The 21,605-nt window shown below is 37.5% G+C and overlaps 1 protein-coding gene and 1 non-coding gene across 4 annotated transcripts in view; both read right to left on the reverse strand.

Moving 5' to 3' along the window:
* Nucleotides 1-21,605, reverse strand: part of FSTL5 (follistatin like 5) — a 691,608-nt gene that overhangs the window by 206,291 nt on the left and 463,712 nt on the right. The gene's annotated exons all lie outside the window — the stretch shown is intronic.
* On the reverse strand, nucleotides 19,451-19,560 carry LOC123849110 (U6 spliceosomal RNA). The gene has a single exon (XR_006791949.1). It is a non-coding gene; the product is annotated as a U6 spliceosomal RNA (small nuclear RNA).

The raw sequence follows: 21,605 nt of genomic DNA on the forward strand, positions 1-21,605 counted from the left end.
ACTGAAGAAAATAATCCTGCCCTAATTTGAAAAGATATATCTACCCCTATGTTTATTGCAACATATTTACGATCGCTAAGATATGGAAGCAGCCTAAAAGTCCATTAATAGAGAAATGGATAAAGAAGATGCGGTATGCATATACAATGGAATATTACTGAGACATTAAAAAAGAATGAAATCTTGCCATTTGTAAAAACATGAATGAACCTAGCGGGCATTATGCTAAGTGAAATGAGTCAGAGTGAAATAGACAAACATCATATGACTTTACTTATATGTGGAATCTAAAAAAACAAATGAACAAATAAAGCAAAACAGAAACAGACTCAGATACTGAAAGCAAACTGATGGTTGCCAGAGGGAGGGAGATGGGAGACAAGTGAAAAAAGTGAAGAGGATTAAGTGGCACAAACTTCAGTTATAAAATAAATAAAGCAAGAGGACATAATTCACAACATAGGATATATGTCAATAATATTGTAACAACTTCATATGGCGCTAGCTGGTAGCTAGCCCTGTTGTGGTCATGCTTTTGTAATGTATATAAATATTGAATCACTATGTTGTACACCTGAAACTAATACAATATTGCATCTCAATCATTCTTCAATAAAAAAAGGAAAGAGACCTACAAAAATTTTCCATTAATGTAATATAATAGTAAGTAATAAGATAAATTAAAAACATCTATCATTTTTATAGAACTATTATTCAAAGGATTTTACGTATACATGGAGTCAGATTTGCCATGAAGCTGAGAAAGATTGTTTCAGAGCCCCTCATTCATTCAAGCCCTTACCAAGGATCTGAAAGCAGCCATACTATGTGTTTATATTGTTATGTGTTTCTGTAAAATTTACAAATATATTGAATTTTCTGTGATTTCTTATGGTAATAAACATCTAAGTTTGTATCTAATTGCTACTTATAATTTGTATTCAATTTCTTAAATACAACATCTTCAAAATGTAGGTGCTTTAAAACTTCAAGGCCATATAACATTGAACCACCCCTGATTATATTAATTCTTTATATTTTGGCAATACTATGTTTTACACACAAAGAAGCAGAAGTCAAAAAGATGAAGTAACATATCTATGAAGACTATTTAGTTAATGATTCAATATTCAAAACTAGGCCATCTGACTCTAGAGTCCAAGTTCTGAAAGTCCATGCTTTAAAGGGGCACCTACATGGCTCAGTAGGTTAAGCCTCTGCCAACTTGATTTTGGCGTAGGTCATGATCTCAGGATCTTGAGATCTAACCCCGCATTGAACACATGGTGCTCCAGCACAGAGTCTGCTTGTCCCTCTCTGTTCCCCCGCTTGCACTCTCTCTCAAATAAAAAAGGGGGGTGCCTGGGTGGCTCAGATGGTTAAGCGTCTGCCTTCAGCTCAGGTCATGATCCCAGGGTGCTGGGATCGAGTCCCGCATCGGGCTCCCTGCTCCTTGGGAGCCTGCTTCTCCCTCTGCTTCTCTCTCTCTCTCTGTCTCTCATGAATAAATAAATAAAATCTTAAAAAAAAAAAAATCTTAAAAAAAAAAAGGGGGAAAGTCCATGCTTTATGGGTACAGGCATAAATATGGATGAATCCCCAGACACAATGGCAAATATATATGTAAAATACAACATGACTCAATTTATATAAAATTCAAACATGCAAAAATAAATTATATTTTAGGCATATATATATTATATACATTTATGATAAAAAATTTAAAAAAACAGCAAAGAACGACTTAACATGTAACTCATGGTAAGAGTTATATCTACAGAAAAAGAAGGGGACTATAAGAGGGAGGAGCCTATTATAGGGAGGAGCCTATAATAGGGAGGGGCTTCAAATTTACTGTTAATGCTCTCTTTTCTAAATGGTTATTGAGTCTATAATTACCAGTGCATTATTTTACTTTAAGTTGTATACACCCTTGGGTATGTGTAATATTGAAATATAAAACAACCAGTTCTATAAAAAATTCTACTAAACCTTAGATCATGTACCTCAAAATATATAGCTTCCCCTAAATATATGTAGAAAGTTCCAAGTTTCTTATTTACTCTAAATAGACAGAATTTTACTTCTTAAAATTTTAATGAAAAAAATAAACATTTAGATGTTAAACTATATTCTGGCATGTTCTGAAAGAGAACTAATCTTTATTTTGGTTTCATCAAAAATATTAATAACATAATACCAAAGGTACCTGGAATCCTGGTGACTTTGATATAATTAGTGAATTAATAACGTGTATTATAAAGGTCTGGCTCCATCTTAGAGAAATGGAGAGTGTCACATCTATGCAAACAATAAGAAGCTGCGCAATCTATAAAATCATCCTGTGTTCTTGAACCCATCAGAGTGCTGACTTCAAACACAACTGACTAGGGTAAAATCTGATTAAGCTGGAGTGAGCCTCCAGAAAGAGACAAGGCACAGGCAATCACCCACCTAGACCCCAGCGCTGGAAGAAAACAAGGTTGCCATACAAATGAGTGTTAAAAAAAAAAAAAAAAAATCAACGAAGTGATTTTTAATGGGTTGTTAAAAGCTGAACATACACAGTTGTGAGTATAGACCCCTGGGAGCACAAACACTTTTTTTTTTTTTTTAAGATTTTATTTATTTATTCACAAGAGACAGAGACAGAGAGAGAGAAGCAGAGGGAGAAACAGGCTCCCAAGGAGCAGGGAGCCCGATGTAGGACTCGATCCCAGGACCCCGGGATCATGACCTGAGCCGAAGGCAGACGCTTAACCATCTGAGCCACCCAGGCGCCCAAGGGAGCACAAACACTTGCAGCCTCTTCTCTGTGGCCCTCACTATTTGCTCATGAAAAAGACTGGGAGGCAGTAGAGATCAGGGAAAGCATCCCTCAAAGTGTAGTTCTGATGTTGTGTGACATAATGTAGTTCTGCTGCTAAGGAAAAAAATCAACAATTCTTGCCTGGAGTCTTTTCCCCAGTGGGATAAAGTTTTAAACTGCTGAAGAACGCAGCAAATCCTGTCACTTCCAGTGTGTGAAAACTTACTGAGTTTGGGAAAGGGAGAAAGGCAAGAAATCCTCTTACTTCTAGAAAATTAAAGATCGTTTACTACTGGGGGCAGGGAGGATCACCAAGAAAACTCAGCTCAAAAGACTCAGAGACACATGAACAGCCTAAAGCTAAGGTTGAATGAGAAAAAAATACAGAATTCTTTCTTGGTCCTCACCACCTAGGCTACCAAGAATCAGGAAATAAGCAATAATGCAATAACTGAATACTACTAATGGAGGGACAAGAGCATGGAGAGACAGCTTCTCTGAGGCACAAGCTCACAGGAAAAATCCAGAACTGAGGGTGGACTGAACACAATCAAGAATTTTCTCAGAGGGGCGCCTGGGTGGCTCAGTTCGTTAAGCGACTGCCTTCAGCTCAGGTCATGATCCTGGAGTCCCGGGATCGAGTCCCGCATCGGGCTCCCTGCTCGGCGGGGAGCCTGCTTCTCCCTCTGACCCTCCCCCCTCTCCTGCTCTCTCTCTCTCATTCTCTCTGTCTCAAATAAATAAATAAAATCTTTAAAAAAAAAAAAAAGAATTTTCTCAGATAATCACTCTAGCTCCCACCCTAACCAAAAGGTACCCCTAGAGGGACTTGAAGTTGGTAGTGCATTGAGGGTAATCATAGCAACCAACAAAACTGAAACATGGCTCCTCGATGAAAGTCTAGCAGAGAAAGAGTCATGCCTATTTCCAGGCATAAATACTATTTACCCTGGTCTCTACTACCCCACACAGAACTATGTGGATTTCAACTAAAAATTATGAGGCAAACAAAATTGAAAGGAAAAATAATCTGCTGTTGAGGGACAAAACAATCAATAGAGCTAATCTCAAATATAAATCTATGTTAGGAAAATCAGATAGGGGATAAAATAACTATGATTAGTATTTCACAGGCTCTAGGGGAAAAACTTGAAGACATTTGTGACTAGATGGGTAATATCAGCAGAGAAATAGAAGCAATAAGAAAGTGTCAAAGGACATGCTGGAAGTAAATTTAAACACACACATAGTAACAGAGATGAAGAGTGCTTTTGACAGGCTCATCGGTATTCATGACACATCCAAAGACTCAGCGAACTTGAATATAGGTCAATAGACATCACTCAAATGGAAACACACACAGGAAATTAGTGAAATAAAAGGGAGGGAGAGAGAGAGAACTGAGCATCCAAGAGATCTAGGCCAATATCAGTTTAAAATATGTGTAATGGGAATCCTAGAAGGAAAAAAAAAAGAGAGAGAGAGGAAGAATGGAGAGAAAAATGCTTGCAAATGAAAAATAAGGAATTTTCCAAAAATAACAAATTTAAAAAATAACCTAGAAATATATGATACTGCTAAAGACCAGAGATAAAGAGAAATGTTAAAGGCTGTCAGGAAAAAAAAAAAAAAATGGATATAATCATCATTAAGAAATGGCAACTCTCCGAGATTTTTGAGAATCTCAAAAGTATCAACTATCTGGTGAAAAAAAAATATGTATAATGTAGAAGAATGAATGATCTACCAGAGAAGTTAAGAAAAATCAGAGAAGTGAGGTAGCAATATGGATTCTCCAACATAAAATGAGAGTTCTCTTTGCCTGACCAAGGAAAGTTGGACCACTCAGTCATCTATTGCAAATATCAATCAATTAATTGTATGAGCATATATAAATAAAAAACACATACAATCTTAACAGAAAATGATACTATTTAAATTATAAAACTAACCATCTCTTGGTATTTGTACCTAAATAATATTCATTTCCAATCATTTTCTTTTCAATAGTATTCACATCTTATTTTCAATGTAATTTTGATAATTATCTTCCCAATAACTCTTGGGTTGATTTTAATATTCAGTTAAATTCTGTTTAATATTCATTGATAGATATTTTAAATTTCTTGGATTAAATCAGAAAATAATGTTATGTGAAAATCCACTTAACATTATTTCCATGAATCATCAGTCTTGAGTCAGAAGAACTCTGGGAACCAGAAGAAAGCAAGCTTGTGATTCAAAAACCAAACAAGAAGCAGAAACCACACAATAATTTGAGCATGGAAATTTCAATTAGAAATTCCTAACTGTAACAGTGAATTAGAGTAATGGGTGATTATCTACTAAGAGTAAAGCATATTCTAAACAATATGGGAATAACAGATTAGGAGCAACTATTGCTCTAAGAGATGAGAGAGTAAGCCTAAGGAAGAGACTCCTCTCCTGCATTATTGACACCCAGACCTCTTTGTAGAGGGTGGGAATGTCTATGGACATTCATCTAATGTCATTAGAGAGTAGAAAAATTCACTGAGGCTGTAAAGCTTCTAGAGGAGAAAATGTTCACAGGAGGTACCCTGCTGGAACCCCCTACTGAAAAGCCACTTAACGGTGTTGCTGGAGAAATCTGCCCATGGGAACTACCATGAGCTGCTATAAATCACAAGTTTTCGAGCCAAGGGACTAAGGTAGGAGTTGCATGAAGCCTAGGCACTAAGAAATTTGCACATAGTGCAGGAGTCGCCAAGAAATACACACCAGAACTTGGAAGAGGAACCTTCCTACTCTAGTGTTCTTCTAGGCTTCTCTACTAACAAAGCATGCCATCTGCCACAGGAGAAATGTTTACACATATATTATTGCAGAATTGTCATTTAAGGGTGATTAGAGAGGAGAAATAATGCATCAATAACTAGTACATTAATTTTCTCAAGAAAAATGCCAAATTAGGAAAACAAATGGTCAGCTGTCTGGTCTACTGCAAGCCACCTGTTTTGCACTACACACACTCTCTATCCTAATCAGTCACCAATAAGGGGAAGAGAAGGAGATAAAATACAGAGAATAAATTCAAAAGTATCCCAGAGCTAGTGACATTGTTATTTTCAATTTGTGAAAATTCATCAAGCTCTAAATTTGTGGTTTATGAACTTGTCTGTAACGTTTTTTTATATCTTAACAAAAATATTTAAAATACAATATCCATGTTGCAAAGTTTACTTTCTGATTATTAGTGCCTGTACATAACACTCCATAGAATCCATGTATTTAGCCCTATTGACACATATTTCTCTCTTTTGTAAATGCCTATTTAATTGCTATGCTCTGAATAGAAAATAATTTTATTTCCAGACCCTAAATAAAGGTTTTTTGAAAAAAAAATTGACGAATGAGTTTATTTTGGAATTAAAGACTTGTCAGTCATTCAAAACAGGTTTTTCTATTACTTCTTGGATGTTACCCATTTTTCTTTTAAATGAAGATAACCCATTATATATCAAGAAGCTGCTCCCAACAATATTCATTATTTTATGGTAAAAACCAAATGACCCCCTTTTCATTCACTAAGTTCTTGCCCTTCAGTTACATTTACTAGTTGGAGACCCAACGCTTATTCAAAACTGAAAATTAAATTGTCTTTTTTCTTCAATGGAAAATCATTCCACGTCTTAGAAGGTAGGTCATTTTAACAGTGTTGTTAACATAAGAATCCCCTTCTGTGGTAGACTGATTTCATCGGCGGTCTCAATTGCTTTTAATGTCCTTTGCTCTATAACTTTCTCCTTTCTTTTTTTATTATGTTAATCACCCTACAGTCCATCATTAGTGTTTGATGTAGTGTTCCATGATTCATTGTTTGTGTATAACACCCAGTGCTCCATTCAGTATATGCCCTCTTAATACCCATCACCAGGCTAACCCATCCCCCCATCCCCCACCCCTCTAGAACTCTCTAGTCTCTTCTTTGCCTGAGTTTTTCTGTGTCAGTTCCTCTGGTTAAGTGATGCTAGCAAATGTGATGCAAGCAGAGGCAGTGAAGAAAGGAAAGTGCATTTCTGCTTGCCCTGTTCCATGCCCTGTCCTGCTCTCCCTTGGATCCTTGCCATCAACAAGAACAGAAACCGAGATTAGCCTGCTAGAAAGTGAGAGATCACATGGAGTAGAGCTAAATCATCCCAACTGAGGCCGTTCAAGACGAAGCAGTTCTTAGCTTACACACAAGTTTAAGTACATAGGAGTGAGAAAATTTAGCAAGGCTGGTGTAGTTCAATCCAGATCAGCAGGACCTCCAAGCCGACCCAAAACCTTGCAACGGATAATGAATGGTCAGGACTTTAAGTCATTAAATTTTGGAATTATGTAGCAATGTCTATTTAGTGTAACTTTTTACCTCTGGCTGAAGTTTTCTCTTGGTTCTTTTTTTAATTATTAGAATTTTGTTTTGTTCTCTTAAGAAATAATCTTCATAAAACTTCACTAGAGTTACTGCATAGGCAAACTGAATAATAACCAAGAGGCCACACTGATATTCTTATATGAAGTGGTCACTTGGATTTCTCAATAGCTAAAGAGCATTTTTCTTCATATCCACAATGAGATATTATGAATCTAAATCGCATTACAACGAAAATGTAGAATATTATATGCCATGAACTTTAAAATTACTTAGGATGAGTTCAGAGCTTAAATTTAAAATCTACAAATGTTAAGTCTGCTAAATAATATAATCGATGACAAATTAAATTAATTAAATATATAATAGTAATATTCTGATTTCATTAAGAAAGTTTGCAAGTTTTAAATTAAAAAAAAAAATGTTTTTTTAAAATCACTTGGAGCCTGGGTGGCTCAGTCCGTTAAGCATCTGCCTTCGAGTCAAGTCATGATCTCAGGGTTCTGGGATCGGGCCCCATATGGGACTCCCTGCTCAGTGGGGAGTCTGCTTCTTCCTCTGCTCCTCCCCCTGCTTGTGCTCTTTCTCCCTCTCTCTCTCTCAAATAAATACATTTTTTAAAAAAAGAGAAATTTAAAATCATTTGGAAATATTTTACAATATAAAGGTGATAATTCAATAAATGTAGACTTTCTGTTTCACTATGTGTAAACTAACCCCCAGGTTGTTATTAAGTAACATACTAAGTGTGATGACTATCAATGAAGAAGTAGTGATGAATAGCTGCACAAAACTGAGCAGTCCCATGTTCTGAATCATCCTGAAAACTTGGGGAAAGGACCTCGTGATTTTATAATTACTTCAGAAATATTGTGTATATGAGACATTTATTACTGAATCTTTCTTCTGTGTGCACTTAGATGATACCACCCTTATTGGTTCAGCTGCCTTTTGATAAGTTAGGAGAGAACGGGGAAGTATTGTTCGGCTAATTGCACACCCCACTGCTAAAATATAGATCTTATTCGAAAACAATGACTCCTTTTTATATTAATGCTGTCTGTCTGTTTCCGAGATAAGAATAAATAAGACTTTAAAAAATGAAGAGAATTAAATACCTTCTTTAAGACTATTTATTTTTTCCAGAAATGTTTATTGGGTAGCTCCTCTTTACATGCCACTTTGAATCTCAGGCAAAGACTGCCTAGCTGTCTTTTCAGATGTCCTATGGGAAGGGATAATTTCCTTTTATCACAAAGAAAAATATAGAATCGGTATTGAGGACCTGAATAAAGATGGTCCTTTATTCTACTCCTAATCTTAAAAAAAGTTTTCAACTCTCCAATTCAATGTATGCTTATGTAGAACAAAAATGTTTACAGAATTTATAGGATTTGATTATTTATCATCTTGAAATGTTTATTTTTCTTTCTACTTACTCCTTCTGCTTTCTTTAGCTGTGTTGGATGATATTATATATCCACACATGTATACTTTTCCCACCAAAACTGAGATTCTTAGAGAAGCCTTGTTGTTGCTTTTGTTAACAACACTTCAATTTGGGCACCTGGGTGGCTCAGTCGTTAAGCGTCTGCCTTCGGCTCAAGTCATGATCCTGGAGTCCCGGGATCGAGTCCCGCATCGGGCTCCCTGCTCGGCAGGGAGCCTGCTTCTGCCTCTGACCCTCCCCCCTCTCATGTGCTCTCTCTCTCATTCTCTCTGTCTCAAATAAATAAATAAAATCTTAAAAAAAAAAAAAAACACTTCAATTCTAATTATTTATTTAAGTCACCAACTTTTTGAAAAATCGAAACTCGGATTTGAAATCCAGCTTTGTCACAGGCTGGTTTTAAGAAAGTGGAGAAAGTTGTTTCTTCTCTCCAATCGTCTTTGTCCAAATATGCAGAATGGGAATGAAAACATTGGCTCACTTTATCTCACAAGCAGATATAAGGAGAAAATGAAAATGAAATGATGTTTTGGAAAGCACTTTGTAAATTACAATAAAATGTGAGACCATAATCCTCTTAATGATAAGGAATTAATAGTTTGTATATTGACACATCTAACTTTGCATGCATTGCAGGTTTCCAAATGGGAGGTAAACTTGTTAAAGTAACAAGGAATAAAACTTTATAATTATTTCTAACAGTTCATTCCAACATCAGCCATCAGTATATTTTTCACACAGTAGGTAAAATTAAGATGTTCTGAAGTTCTTTTATAAGTTAAGCTGTATATTTTTGCTTCTGTTCAGAGGGACTGCTTCTCTAATGGTTTCTTTTCTTTGGGCTACACAGGCTCAGATAGCTTCATTGCTCAGATGATAGTTTCACCTTTAGAGAAAAATAGGAAAGAAAAGTGTAACTGGAAATAAAGCTGTCTTTCCTCATTTGGAAACTTTCTACACATTTCTAAAATTATCAAAAACGAAAAAGGAAAAAGTCATTTGAGACTACGAATCTCAAATAATTAGTACATCTCTGCTAAAAACATTTTACATCTAGGAGCACCTGGGTGGCTCAGCTGGTTGAGTGTCAGACTCTTGGTTTGGGCTCAGCTCTTGGTCTCCTGGTGGTGGGATTGAGCCCCTTCTTGGGCTCCGTGCTCAGAGAGGAGTTGGCTTCAGAGTCTCTCTCCCTCTCCCGCCCTCCGCTTGTGTGCATGCGCACTCTCTCAAATAAATAATTTTTAAAAAATAAAATTAAATTAAAAAATAAAAACATTTCACACCTGTTAACATTTATGAGAGAAAAAAGACATGTGGTGCACTAATAGAAAATGTCATGTGAGAGTTTTAAATTTTATATCAAAAAAGAATATCTGATTGTTTCCCCAGTCTTGTCTCCTGCCATCAGGCTCTATCCACAGAGGCCTCTTTTGGTTTCTTTCCAGCAGTCCAGGATCCTTCCCACCCTGCAGTCCTCATATCTATTGATTGGCATACACCTTCCAGAATATCTCCTATATTTCCTTGAGATATTACATTAAATCTCTTGTTGGATAACATAAATTAGGTCCGTTTGTATAATCTGTCATATCACTCTATGCTTTTTATTCTTAATTTTTAGTATAATTGCTATTAGCTTTTAAATTTTGTGTGACTACTTATAATGATTGATCTCCATAGTCTTATCCGTGAAGGCAGAGAGTGCGTAGTTCACCACATGTCTCCAGCATGTAGCATAGTGCCTGGCATATAGGAAGTGTGCAATGGGCATTTTAATGTGTTAATAAAAAAAAAAAATAGTAATTTCTCTTTTTTTTAATTTCTCAGGCTTTTTTTTTTTAAGATTTTATTTATTTATTTGAGAGAGAGAGAATGAGAGACAGAGAGCATGAAAGGGAAGAGGGTCAGAGGGAGAAGCAGACCCCCAGCTGAGCAGGGAGCCCGATGTGGGACTCGATCCCGGGACTCCAGGATCATGGCCTGAGCCGAAGGCAGTTGCTTAACCAACTGAGCCACCCAGGTGCCCCAATTTCTCAGGCTTTTATTTGGAAAATCACTTATTATAAATAACATTTAAAAATATACCATGCTGAAAACAAGTTTATTTTACCTTTGACTAGATTTTTTATTAAGTGATAGATCATGAAGTGTTGCTATTTAGATTTATCAGATCGTGTTATGCTGTAGCATTCCAGTTTTACAACCAACAAATATTCTTAAACCTTAAATTATTGATTTCATTGGATTCCATGGCAAATATTTTATTTAAAGATGGTTATCAAAATTAAATTCAATCCTGATATATCATGTGGTTAGTTTGCTGGATTATATCAGTTCAAGCTGTCAAGAAAGAGCTTGAATGGCCCAATATTTTTTTTCCAAGCTAACACATAAGACTGCTCTAGTTTTGTGAATGCTGGCAGAAGATATGAGATTCAAATGAGAGACAAAGGTCCTTCTTATGGGTGGTGCAGCAAGCTGCATGAGCTTCACTCTTGCATCAGTTTCCCTTGCCCTCTCAGCCTTACGGGAGCAAGGCAGAACAGCTTAGGTCAATGCTGCAGACAGAAAGCAAACCCAAACTCTGGAGGGAGACTGTTTCTGTTTTCAAAGACTATATACTACATAAATACCCTTACAAATATAGCCCAGAACGAAAACCGTCAGTGCCTCTGTTCACAAGACATGCAAAAATATTAGAGACTCATGGAAAACTGTTTTCTAATGTACTCTTCTCATATTAATGTATATCTTGCAGTTTATACTTTGAAATAATCATTTTTGTTGATCTTATCAGAGCAGTACATGTATGTGTCAGAAAATTTTTATTTCATAGGTAAACTTGGGCTCACTAAGTATTACACCAATTAAAAAGTGTACTGGCTTGTTGAAACTCTTCTTGCTAATAACAAATAGATAACAATATGCAATCTTAAGAATGTTGAATGTCGGCTTTCCTTCTTTTGGATTATATTTCTAGAGTCAATCATGTTGCACATTTGTCAAGTGCTCTGTTGGATGCATAAGACTTACATATGCTCTAATCATAGAACTGCAATTTTATTATAGAATGCTTAAGCTGGTAGCAGTGATAAAGATGATTTAGAGGTGTACATCATGTATAACATCAAAAATCAGTTATATCTCTTTTCCTTTCCCAACATGTGCTATCGGCCTCAGAAGGAAGCTGATCCTATCCCTGTTTCAGCCCAACTTTGCTCTAAATTTGAGAAACTTGAGGTGATTGCATGATTGAAGTCAGTGAATGCAAGCCAGCTTTCCCAAATCTAGTACAGGACTGCTTTAAACAAGAGTGAGGAGGATCATTTCAGTGGGGACAGAACATTGCTCGTGCCGTAGAAACCTAAATTGGAAATCAAATGATAAGGGGTCGAAATTGAAGATGAAGACTCTGCCACAAATTTCATTCTTGAAATGATAAGGCAGCTTGCTTTCATATTTATATGGAATTACTAACTTAAATCAATTTCTTCTGTAATTTATTTCATTTATATTTTGGTTGTGGATGAACTTTTCTCTGTGGAGATTTTTATGTGCTGTAGTTTCTACACGGTAATTTCAGGTGCAGATACAATAAAAAATTGACTAGGCCTGTCTTCTATTTTCTATAGCCTCTTTTCTCTTCATAAGACCAAATAGCCATCATAATTAAATTTTAAGGTTATGAGAGAAATATGTAAAATTACTTGTAAGATAATTCAATTCAGCATATTTGTTCTATTAAGGAATAAATGGCCACAAAAGATCTGAATAATTTCCCCAAGGTGATAGAGTAGGTGAGATCAAGCAATAAAAAATATATAAATATAACTTCCTATATCAGTCAATTATTTAATTCATCACCTAAGGTTTTCTTTGTAATTTAATCTTTAATACTCTATCAAGAAAATTGAGAAGACTTTTTTTTTTTTAAGCTCTTGCCTAGTACAGAACATATGATAGCCATTATAACCAATCTTCTAAGTGAGGACCATGTGTTGGACTAGAAGGAAAATATAGGTCAATTGCATCATGTGTGGCATCAATGGCATAGTGAGAGCTGGGGGTTACTCAAAGTGTTGACTGAGAACAATGCTTTGGACCAGAGATGCCATGATGGTCAGGTATGGTAGACTTTTAGCCATTGATGAATAAACAGCAGAAACACCTCCAGGTCAAATTATGAGAGCAGAGGCTATAGAGGGGACAGAGAGAATGGAGGAGGGGTATCCAGAACCCTGGGGGATACCATGCTCATTCTAAGATGCCTGGAAAGCCAGGGTAGGGGAAGTGGCTTTTATTTTTTTAATTATTTATTTATTTATTTTTAAAGATTTTATTTATTTATTTGAGAGAGAGAGAATGAGAGACAGAGAGCATGAGAGGGAAGAGGGCAGAGGGAGAAGCAAACCCCCTGCCGAGCAGGGAGCCCGATGTGGGACTCAATCCCTGGACTCCAGGATCATGACCTGAGCCGAAGGCAGTCGCTTAACCAACTGAGCCACCCAGGCACCCGGGGAAGTGGCTTTTAAACACTAGAAGGTAAATGCCTTTTCCTAGATGTCTTTAAAATTCATGAGATGGGATGCCTGATGAAAATGGGACATAGGCACATAACCCAGGTGCAGGCAAGGCAGGTTTGAGTATAAATGGAGGGGACTACATGCCAGACAGTGGTGGGTGCCTGATGTGGATCACCTTTCACATCCTCACAAAATTTCTGGGTGGTGGCAAGATGATCCACATTTAAAAGATGAGAAAACTGAGGCTCAGAGAGGTGACTTCCCACTGCTAGGAAGCAGCAGGGCCCAGAGCTTGAGCCAACCTTGCCTGGTAGGCTTGATTCTTTTTCAGAAGGTATTACCTATAGGCAGGTGCCTGTCGTAGGAAGCCCCAGTGAATACAATAAATGATACAATAAAAGAAGCAAAATACAGAAGTGATATTGTGAGGGGGTTTGCCACGGCCCTGGCCTGATAGAGAATGAGGGAGTGGTTTCCTGAAGCAGCTGGACAAATGGGCACAGATATAAGATGTGGTGGGATGCTCCAGCTACTCAGCTGCAGTTGGGAGGAGCATCCGAGGGATTCTTAGATTCTCAGCTTGAGTGTGGATTTCCCAGCCATCAAGGAAGAAGGAAGGGAAGTGATCTTCCATTTCTTCTCCGCACTGATGAAGCATTCCTGGTTTAGTAGGTGGGGAGAGGGAGGAGTGGGGAGTGAGAAGAAGGCACTTTTTCTTCAGTGGCCAGAGAGGCAGGCAGCCACGCTCAGCACCACACCTCAGCGCTGAGGTGGCCTGATCCCCCACCTCCCTGAAAGCAACACAGCGTGTAGAGGACTGGCGAAGGCACTGACCAGTCCCTCACAGGCAACAACTCGCACGTGAGTCTGAGGACATTCGGACATGTCTCAATAGTTAATGTGTGGTATGGAGTGCCTTTCCATCAAGGTGTGGACTCTATGAGGGTAGCGAGTGTATCTTTTTTTTTTAAGGATTTATTTATTTTTTTGAGAGAGAGAGTATGCAAGTAGGGGGAGGGGCAGAGGGAGAGAATCTTCAAGCAGACTTCCTGCTGAGCACAGAGCCCAATGCAGAGCTCGATCTCACAACCCAGGAGATCATGACCTGAGCTGAAACCAAGAGTCAGATGCTCAACCAACTGAGTGTGGATTTCTCAGGCACCATCCAGGTGCCTCCAGGGATCGTATCTTCTTTAAAAGCGATGGTCTTAGATCAGATTTCCCCACGAGTACAATCTGAGGCTCCTTTGGGAATGTTCTCAGGAGCAATACCTGTGAGAATGTGAGGGAAACAGCACATGGGAGACGGAACAGATGAATGGTGACGTGATTAGAACAGAGGCCTCAGCTGACACAGGGGGAGCTTGGAGGGGGGTAGATACAGGCTCCCCACCAGGAGCAGGAGGTGTCGATTTCTATTTCTTTAAATTTCTTCTTTAATCTTGTATGTGTTTACCTAACAAATAGTTATTTATAACTTACTACATACACTGTTATAGTAACTCTAGCCTCTATTGCAAATTAGCTAAGAATTAGCAATATATTATATGTTTTTATTTATAAATGAATTTTTCTATCCATTTAAATATTTATGAAACACCCATTAGGGAATATACAGTATTCAAGGTCCTGTGTATATAAAAGTGAACCAAATAACCAAAAAATCGTCTGCTATCAGGAAGCATAATTACAGTTAGGAGAATCAAACAGTAAACACATGAAAGAGCTCATTTCTGAGTGTAAAATTATAGGGAAAAATTAGGCTGGAAAAGTTACTTTGGATGGAATGGTCATGCAAGGCCTCTCCAAGAGGGCATACCTTACTAACGTAACTATAAACTTGAAAAAGAACCAGCCATGGGAAGGGCCAAAAAATAAAAATAAAAAAGAGAACAGAGAGAGATGCTGAAACTCAAAGCCTCAAAGGCCAGAGACCCTGGAGTTAATTTTGTGAATGGCACAGCACTTACTTTAGGCTGGATAAGTTCATCTAGAGACAAGAGAAGGGGATTAAAGCTGGCACTGCCAAAATCTAGAGGTTGTTAGAGGAGGACGGGTTGGCAAACAGGAAGACTGAGGATCAGCCAGAAGTGCACATATAAAACCAACAAAGTGTGGGAAGCCAAGAGAGTAAAGAGATTCCTCACACTATGTGCCTTCAAATAACTAACAACTTCTAACGCAGAAATTTCACTTAGTTGGGAAACTTGAGAAGAAAATAAATACAAAATCAAAAAACAAAGTACAACTTTAATGTTACTTTAGAATAAAGGAAAAACAATAAAACGATATACATAAAAGTAATTTTAAGTTAATAAATTGAAATATTGTATCCATATTTTTAAAAGAAAAATTTTTATACCTACTGCTTTCAGGATAATAAATGATACGTAGTTCAGTGGCAAAGTAATAAAAGAATAAGGATTTATTTTATTTTATTTATTTATTTTTTTAAAGATTTTATTTATTTGAGAGAGAGAATGAGAGAGAGAGCACATGAGAGGGGGGAGGGTCAGAGGGAGAAGCAGACTCCCCGCTGAGCAGGGAGCCTGATGCGGGACTCGATCCCAGGACTCCAGGATCATGACCTGAGCCGAAGGCAGTCGCTTAACCAACTGAGCCACCCAGGCACCCCAGAATAAGGATTTATTTTAAAGTAAAATAAAATCAGTGGCATTTTATAGGGCTAAAAAAGTCAGATTTCTCTATCTTGCCCTTCACCAGAACTAAGCATATGGTCAGGGTGAATGAATTTGGTGCTTGAAATCCACCCTACTGAGTTCTACCATTGTGATATTCATTAGCGCGCCCACTGGCATATTAACATAAACTTGTGATATGGTTTTCTAAGTTCTTTTAACAAAGATAAAAGGTCATGTAGTTCACTTGCAGATTGGAAGTAGGGAAGACACAATATCTTTTTAGGGCATTACTTCAATGAGGGCATATAAGGCTATAAATCTTCAGAGGGAATTCCTGCTTCTGAACTGAGAAGGTGGTTGACAGTATTAAAGGATTGGGGGCCAAAAGGAAAAGTGTTGAAGCAGAATCTAAAATAAAAGCAAGAATTATGTGATGAAGGCAAATCACACACCTCTCCTTGTCTCAGAATTATCATCTACAAAATGGGAATATTAGTATAACTACCGTGTTACAAGACTGAATGATTCCATTTGTAAAATATACTTACAAGTATGTCTGCAACACTGCAACTGTAACATAAGTATTTATTATTGGTGTTTTGTTATTTTAATTTTAATGGCTTAACAATTGTACCTTAAGATTGAGTACTGAATTTCAAGCCAGCTTGGAGCTAATTAAGGTACTAACAAATCTTTTAACCAAGCCTGAGGGAAACTATATCTATTGAACTCAAAATATAATCACAGAATTTCTTGGAAACCAAAACTAATGCAGCATCTAATATAATGCGTCCAACACTTAACGTGGTGGCCTAATCATATAAGAAGTGTTCACTAGATGATGATGCTGATGATAAAAAAAGAAGACCCAGGGGTAGGGTGGGAAAATGGGGAGACCAGAAGACAAATTCCCCGACAACTTCTTTAAATAGTATCCAGTTTAAGAAAACATACAGGCAAATCCACATGCAAAAAGTTGTGGGTGTTGTGTTTTGTTGGGTTTTTTTTAAAGATTTTATTTATTTATTTGACAGAGAGAGAGAGCGAGCACAAGGCAGAGGGAGAAGCAGGCTCCCCGCTGAGCAGGGAGCCCAACTGGACTGGGACCTAGATCCCAGGCCCCTGGGATCATGACCTGAGCTGAAAGAAGATGCTTAACCCACAGAGCCACGCAGATGCCCCCATACGCAAAAAGTTTTATTTACATTTCAAAAATATTAATCTGAGCTCTCCTTTAAAGAACACATTCCCTCAGCATCTTTTAAATTATAAATTGCAAATTTTGTTTCACACGTAACTTTTCTGGGACATATCTGGTCAGTGAACTAACAATATAAGTATAGAGAATGCAGAAAATACAATTAAGTCTGAAGGTCATTTTAAAGTATTAATTTTCAGGGCGCCTGGGTGGCTCAGTTGGTTAAGCGACTGCCTTCGGCTCAGGTCATGATCCTGGAGTCCTGGCATCGAGTCCCACATCGGGCTCCCTGCTCAGCGGGGAGTCTGCTTCTCCCTCTGACCCTCCTCCCTCTCATGCTCTCTGTCTCTCATTGTCTCTCTCACAAATAAATAAAATCTTAAAAAAAAAAAAAAAATTTAAAGTATTAATTTTCTGTGAAGACTTTGAATAGAAACAAACAAAATATACAAAATATGAACTCAGTGTAGCTCAATTATATTTCATATATCATTGACTAATTAATTGAATCATTTTTATGTTGATTTTATTATTTAATCCTTATATATTACACTCCCAAATTCTTCTTATGTTTAAAGAAAGAAAATAGCTGAGTGCGTAAATTTAAAAAATGGTATGGGCTTATACTCATTAATTGCTATTTAAAATACTCTTGCTTGCAACTTATTAAACGCCTTAAAGTGGGAACTTCACAGTGTGGTTTTTATATTAGGTAAGCCTAATCTTTCCTGTGATATTTTGACATTCTTATTTAGCAATTATCTTGTCTTCGAATTATAAAAAAATCAGATTAATAAAATTACTATAAATATTAAAGCTTAATTATTCTGTATGGATTCTGATAAACTTCCCAGTCTTGTTTTAGTATGAACCAAATGATCTGATGTTTAATAATCACATGATCCTGAGAAAGTTGGGCTCCTTGAATCTCAGTTTCCTCACTTTTAAACTAGGGTTAGTAAAACTGAACTTATTTGATTAAATAAATTTTGGTCAGTACATCTTCTAGTATAGTATCCATCACAAAATAGGCATTCGTTACAGTAGAAGCAAAGAAGGAATTTGGCAGAGTGACAAGGGCAAGGAGTTTGAAATCAGAACCCTGGAAAAGACTTGGATTCCATTCTGTACCCTTGGGTTCCATTTCACAAGTTAACTGGCTTCACTGATTAGTAAGAATAAAAATGTTATGTGGTTGGGGCGCCTGGGTGGCTCAGTTGGTTAAGCGACTGCCTTCGGCTCAGGTCATGATCCTGGAGTCCCGGGATCGAGCCCCGCATCCGGCTCCCTGCTCAGCGGGGAATCTGCTTCTCCCTCTGACCCTCCCCCCTCTCATGTGCTCTCTGTCTCTCTCATTCTCTCTGTCTCAAATAAATAAATAAAATCTTAAAAAATAAATAAATAAATAAAAAATAAATAAAAAATAAAAGTTAAGATAATTCGGGCGCCTGGGTGGCTCAGTTGGTTAAGCGACTGCCTTCGGCTCAGGTCATGATCCTGGAGTCCCGGGATCGAGCCCCGCATCCGGCTCCCTGCTTGGCAGGGAGCCTGCTTCTCCCTCTCCCGCTCCCCCGTCTTGTTCTCTCTCTCTCTCTCAAATAAATAAATAAAATCTTTTTAAAAAAAAGAACAAAATGTTACTGGGGCACACGAGTGACTCAGTCAATTAGGCAACAGACTCTTGATTTCGGCTCAGGTCTTGATCTCATGATCATGAGATTGAGCTCCATGTCAGGCTCTGCGCTCGGCATGGAGTCTGCTTAAGATTTTCTCCTTCTCACTCTGCCCCTCCCTCGTTCTCTCTCTCTAAATAAATAAATAAATAAATAAAATCTTTAAAGTAAAGTAAAAACAACAACAAAAAATGCTACTGTACCAAAGCAATTTTTTCCTTTTTCACTTATTATTTTATAAATATTATAATTGTGGACTGATATTTCTGAATATTTCTATAATTTGCTTCTTTCTATTTTTTTTAAAAGATTTATTTATTTATTTGAGAGAGAGAGAATGAGAGACAGAGAGCACGAGAGGGAAGAGGGTCAGAGGGAGAAGCAGATCCCCTTCTGAGCAGGGAGCCCGATGCGGGACTCGATCCCGGGACTCCAGGATCATGACCTGAGCCGAAGGCAGTCGCTTAACCAACTGAGCCACCCAGGCGCCCCGAGAGTATTTTTTTTTTTAAGATTTTATTTATTTATTTATTTGAGAGAGAGAGACTGAGAGAGAGAACACATGAGAGGGGATAGGGTCAGAGGACGAAGCAGACTCCCCGCCGAGCTGGGAGCCCGATGCGGGACTCGATCCAGGGACTCCAGGATCATGACCTGAGCCGAAGGCAGTCGCCTAACCAACTGAGCCACCCAGGCGCCCTGCTTCTTTCTATTTTTTAATCTAATCTTCAGGGGATAAACCCCAAGGTTGTATTTGTGAAGTTCATGTTGAGATCTCTACATATTCATTACGTGATCCTTACGCAGGAGCCATGCTAATCTTCTCTGTATCTTTCCAATTTTAGTAAATGTGCTGCTGAAGGGAGCACTGTACATATTCATTACTGTTTAAAATTTATGTAGTTTGCAGGGCAAAGTATACATTAGGAATGCACGTAAACAAGTTTAAGTTTAAAAGTTAGAACCATCTTATTTATTTTTTATTTCTTTAAGATAGGTCACCTAATATTTAAGAATTCAAGTTTGCATTATTACAGTCCGACAATACTCTTAGACTAAATTATTTTGATTTTTGTTGTTGTGGACACTAGACTGTAGCATGTGGCCAGATAAACAGGGACCAGAATGATTTGAGTCACTACCTATGTAACCAAAGTTATATTCGTCTTGTGAATTTCCTAACACAGTGTACACAGCTTTTTTTTTTTTTTTTCTAATTTTTCTCAAGCTTCAAGCCTCACTCATGAAACTATCATAATAGGCATAGAAACTTTTTATCCACTTTACATAGAAAATGTATGTGCTCTTGTATCTTTTCTCCTCTCACTTAAAAAATACTCCTGTTTTGTTTGGGTTTTTTTTTTTAAGATTTTATTTATTTATTTGTCAGAAAGAGAGAGAGAGCACAAGCAGGGGGAGTGGCAGGCAGAGAGAGAAGGAGGCTTTCCGCTGAGCAAGGATCCCAATGCCTGACTCGAACCCAGGACCCTGAGATCATGACCTGAGCCCAAGGCAGCCATTTAATCAACTGAGCCACCCAGGCATCCCATACTCCTCTGTTTTGTTTTGTTTTGTTTTTTTAATGTAATCTGCATATCACTTATATCAGAATCTCAATGAGTGCTTCTTTAAAAATATAGATTACTTTTTCCAACCCAGCTATTCATTAGATCTTGAAAGGGGTAAAGCACTTCACAATTAAACTCTTCCAGAGATGATTTTTAACATATAATAAGTTTTAAGACCCACTCCATATACGTTTGCCTTTTTGCCTTTCTTAGTGGAAAACAAACAAAGACTCCCCTTCATTTCCACGAAGGAAATAGTTTTCTTATCCATACTATCTCATATTTCTTTTGTCATTCCTTTTATAAAATGTCCTCCTTTGGGGTGCCTGGATGGCTCAGTCAGTTACGTGTCTGCCCTCCGTTCAGGTCATGATCCCAGGTTCCTGGGATGGAGCCGCATATCCGCCTCCTTGCTCAGCGGGGAGCCTGCTTCTCCCTCTCCCTCTGCCCCCCCCCCCCACTCATGCTTGCTCTCTCTCTCTGGTGTTTTCTCTCTCTCAAATAAATAAATAAAATCTTTAAAAAAATAAAAATTACAAATTACAAAAATTAAAATGTCTCCTTTATCTCCAGCATGCTTAAAAGCCCTAATTTATTGGCTTATGCAATGTTCATGTCAAGCCCTTTTTTATCACGGCTTTACCCAATCTAGAAGCAAAAGTTAAAAATTAGCCAAAAGATTCAGTTATCCAAGTGAGATATTAGGAAGTTTGTTAGCACTTCCTCCTCCACTTTCTCTGTTTATCCGCCTAAAATGCCTACATGATATCAAAAGTGCAACAACCCTCACAAAGGAAGGCACAGAATGAGAAATGAAGACTGGTTCCTGAAGCCATAGTTGATCAATCGTTCCAACTCCCAGTCTGCTCAATCTTGCCTTCTGTTATGAAAGACAAACATCCTTATTTATTTAAGACATTGGTTTTTGAATTTTCCGCTATTTGTAGTCATATTCAACCCCTAGCTAAGACAATGTGTGGATCTAATCAGGGACAATTTCTGCTTTATTTTTTAACTCTTTTGACCAAAATGTTTTTCAGGCATTTTCATTGCATTATCCTTCCTCCATTTTCTCAGATATTCTGTTAATATCAAAGTTAACACCTGGGAATTCTAGCTTTGGATACAAATGGATCCTGGATATCAATGGATGTCATCAAGATCTGGCAGTTTGTTGTTTCTATACCCCTGTTCTGATTTTTAACATTATATTTTTATTTTCAGGCTGACTCTCTCCACATGATAGCTCCTATAAGAGAATTTCTGAAGATGTGACCCAGCAGTATATCTTTATAAATCTAAACAGAACGGAAAGAGCTCAACAGATTGATCAGTTCATCTAAAAC

This window comes from Mirounga angustirostris, unplaced genomic scaffold, assembly GCF_029215605.1.
Source record: "Mirounga angustirostris isolate CCGP_5_RB_7025 unplaced genomic scaffold, mMirAng1.0.hap1 SCAF_2, whole genome shotgun sequence".
Taxonomy (NCBI): Eukaryota; Metazoa; Chordata; class Mammalia; order Carnivora; family Phocidae; genus Mirounga; species Mirounga angustirostris.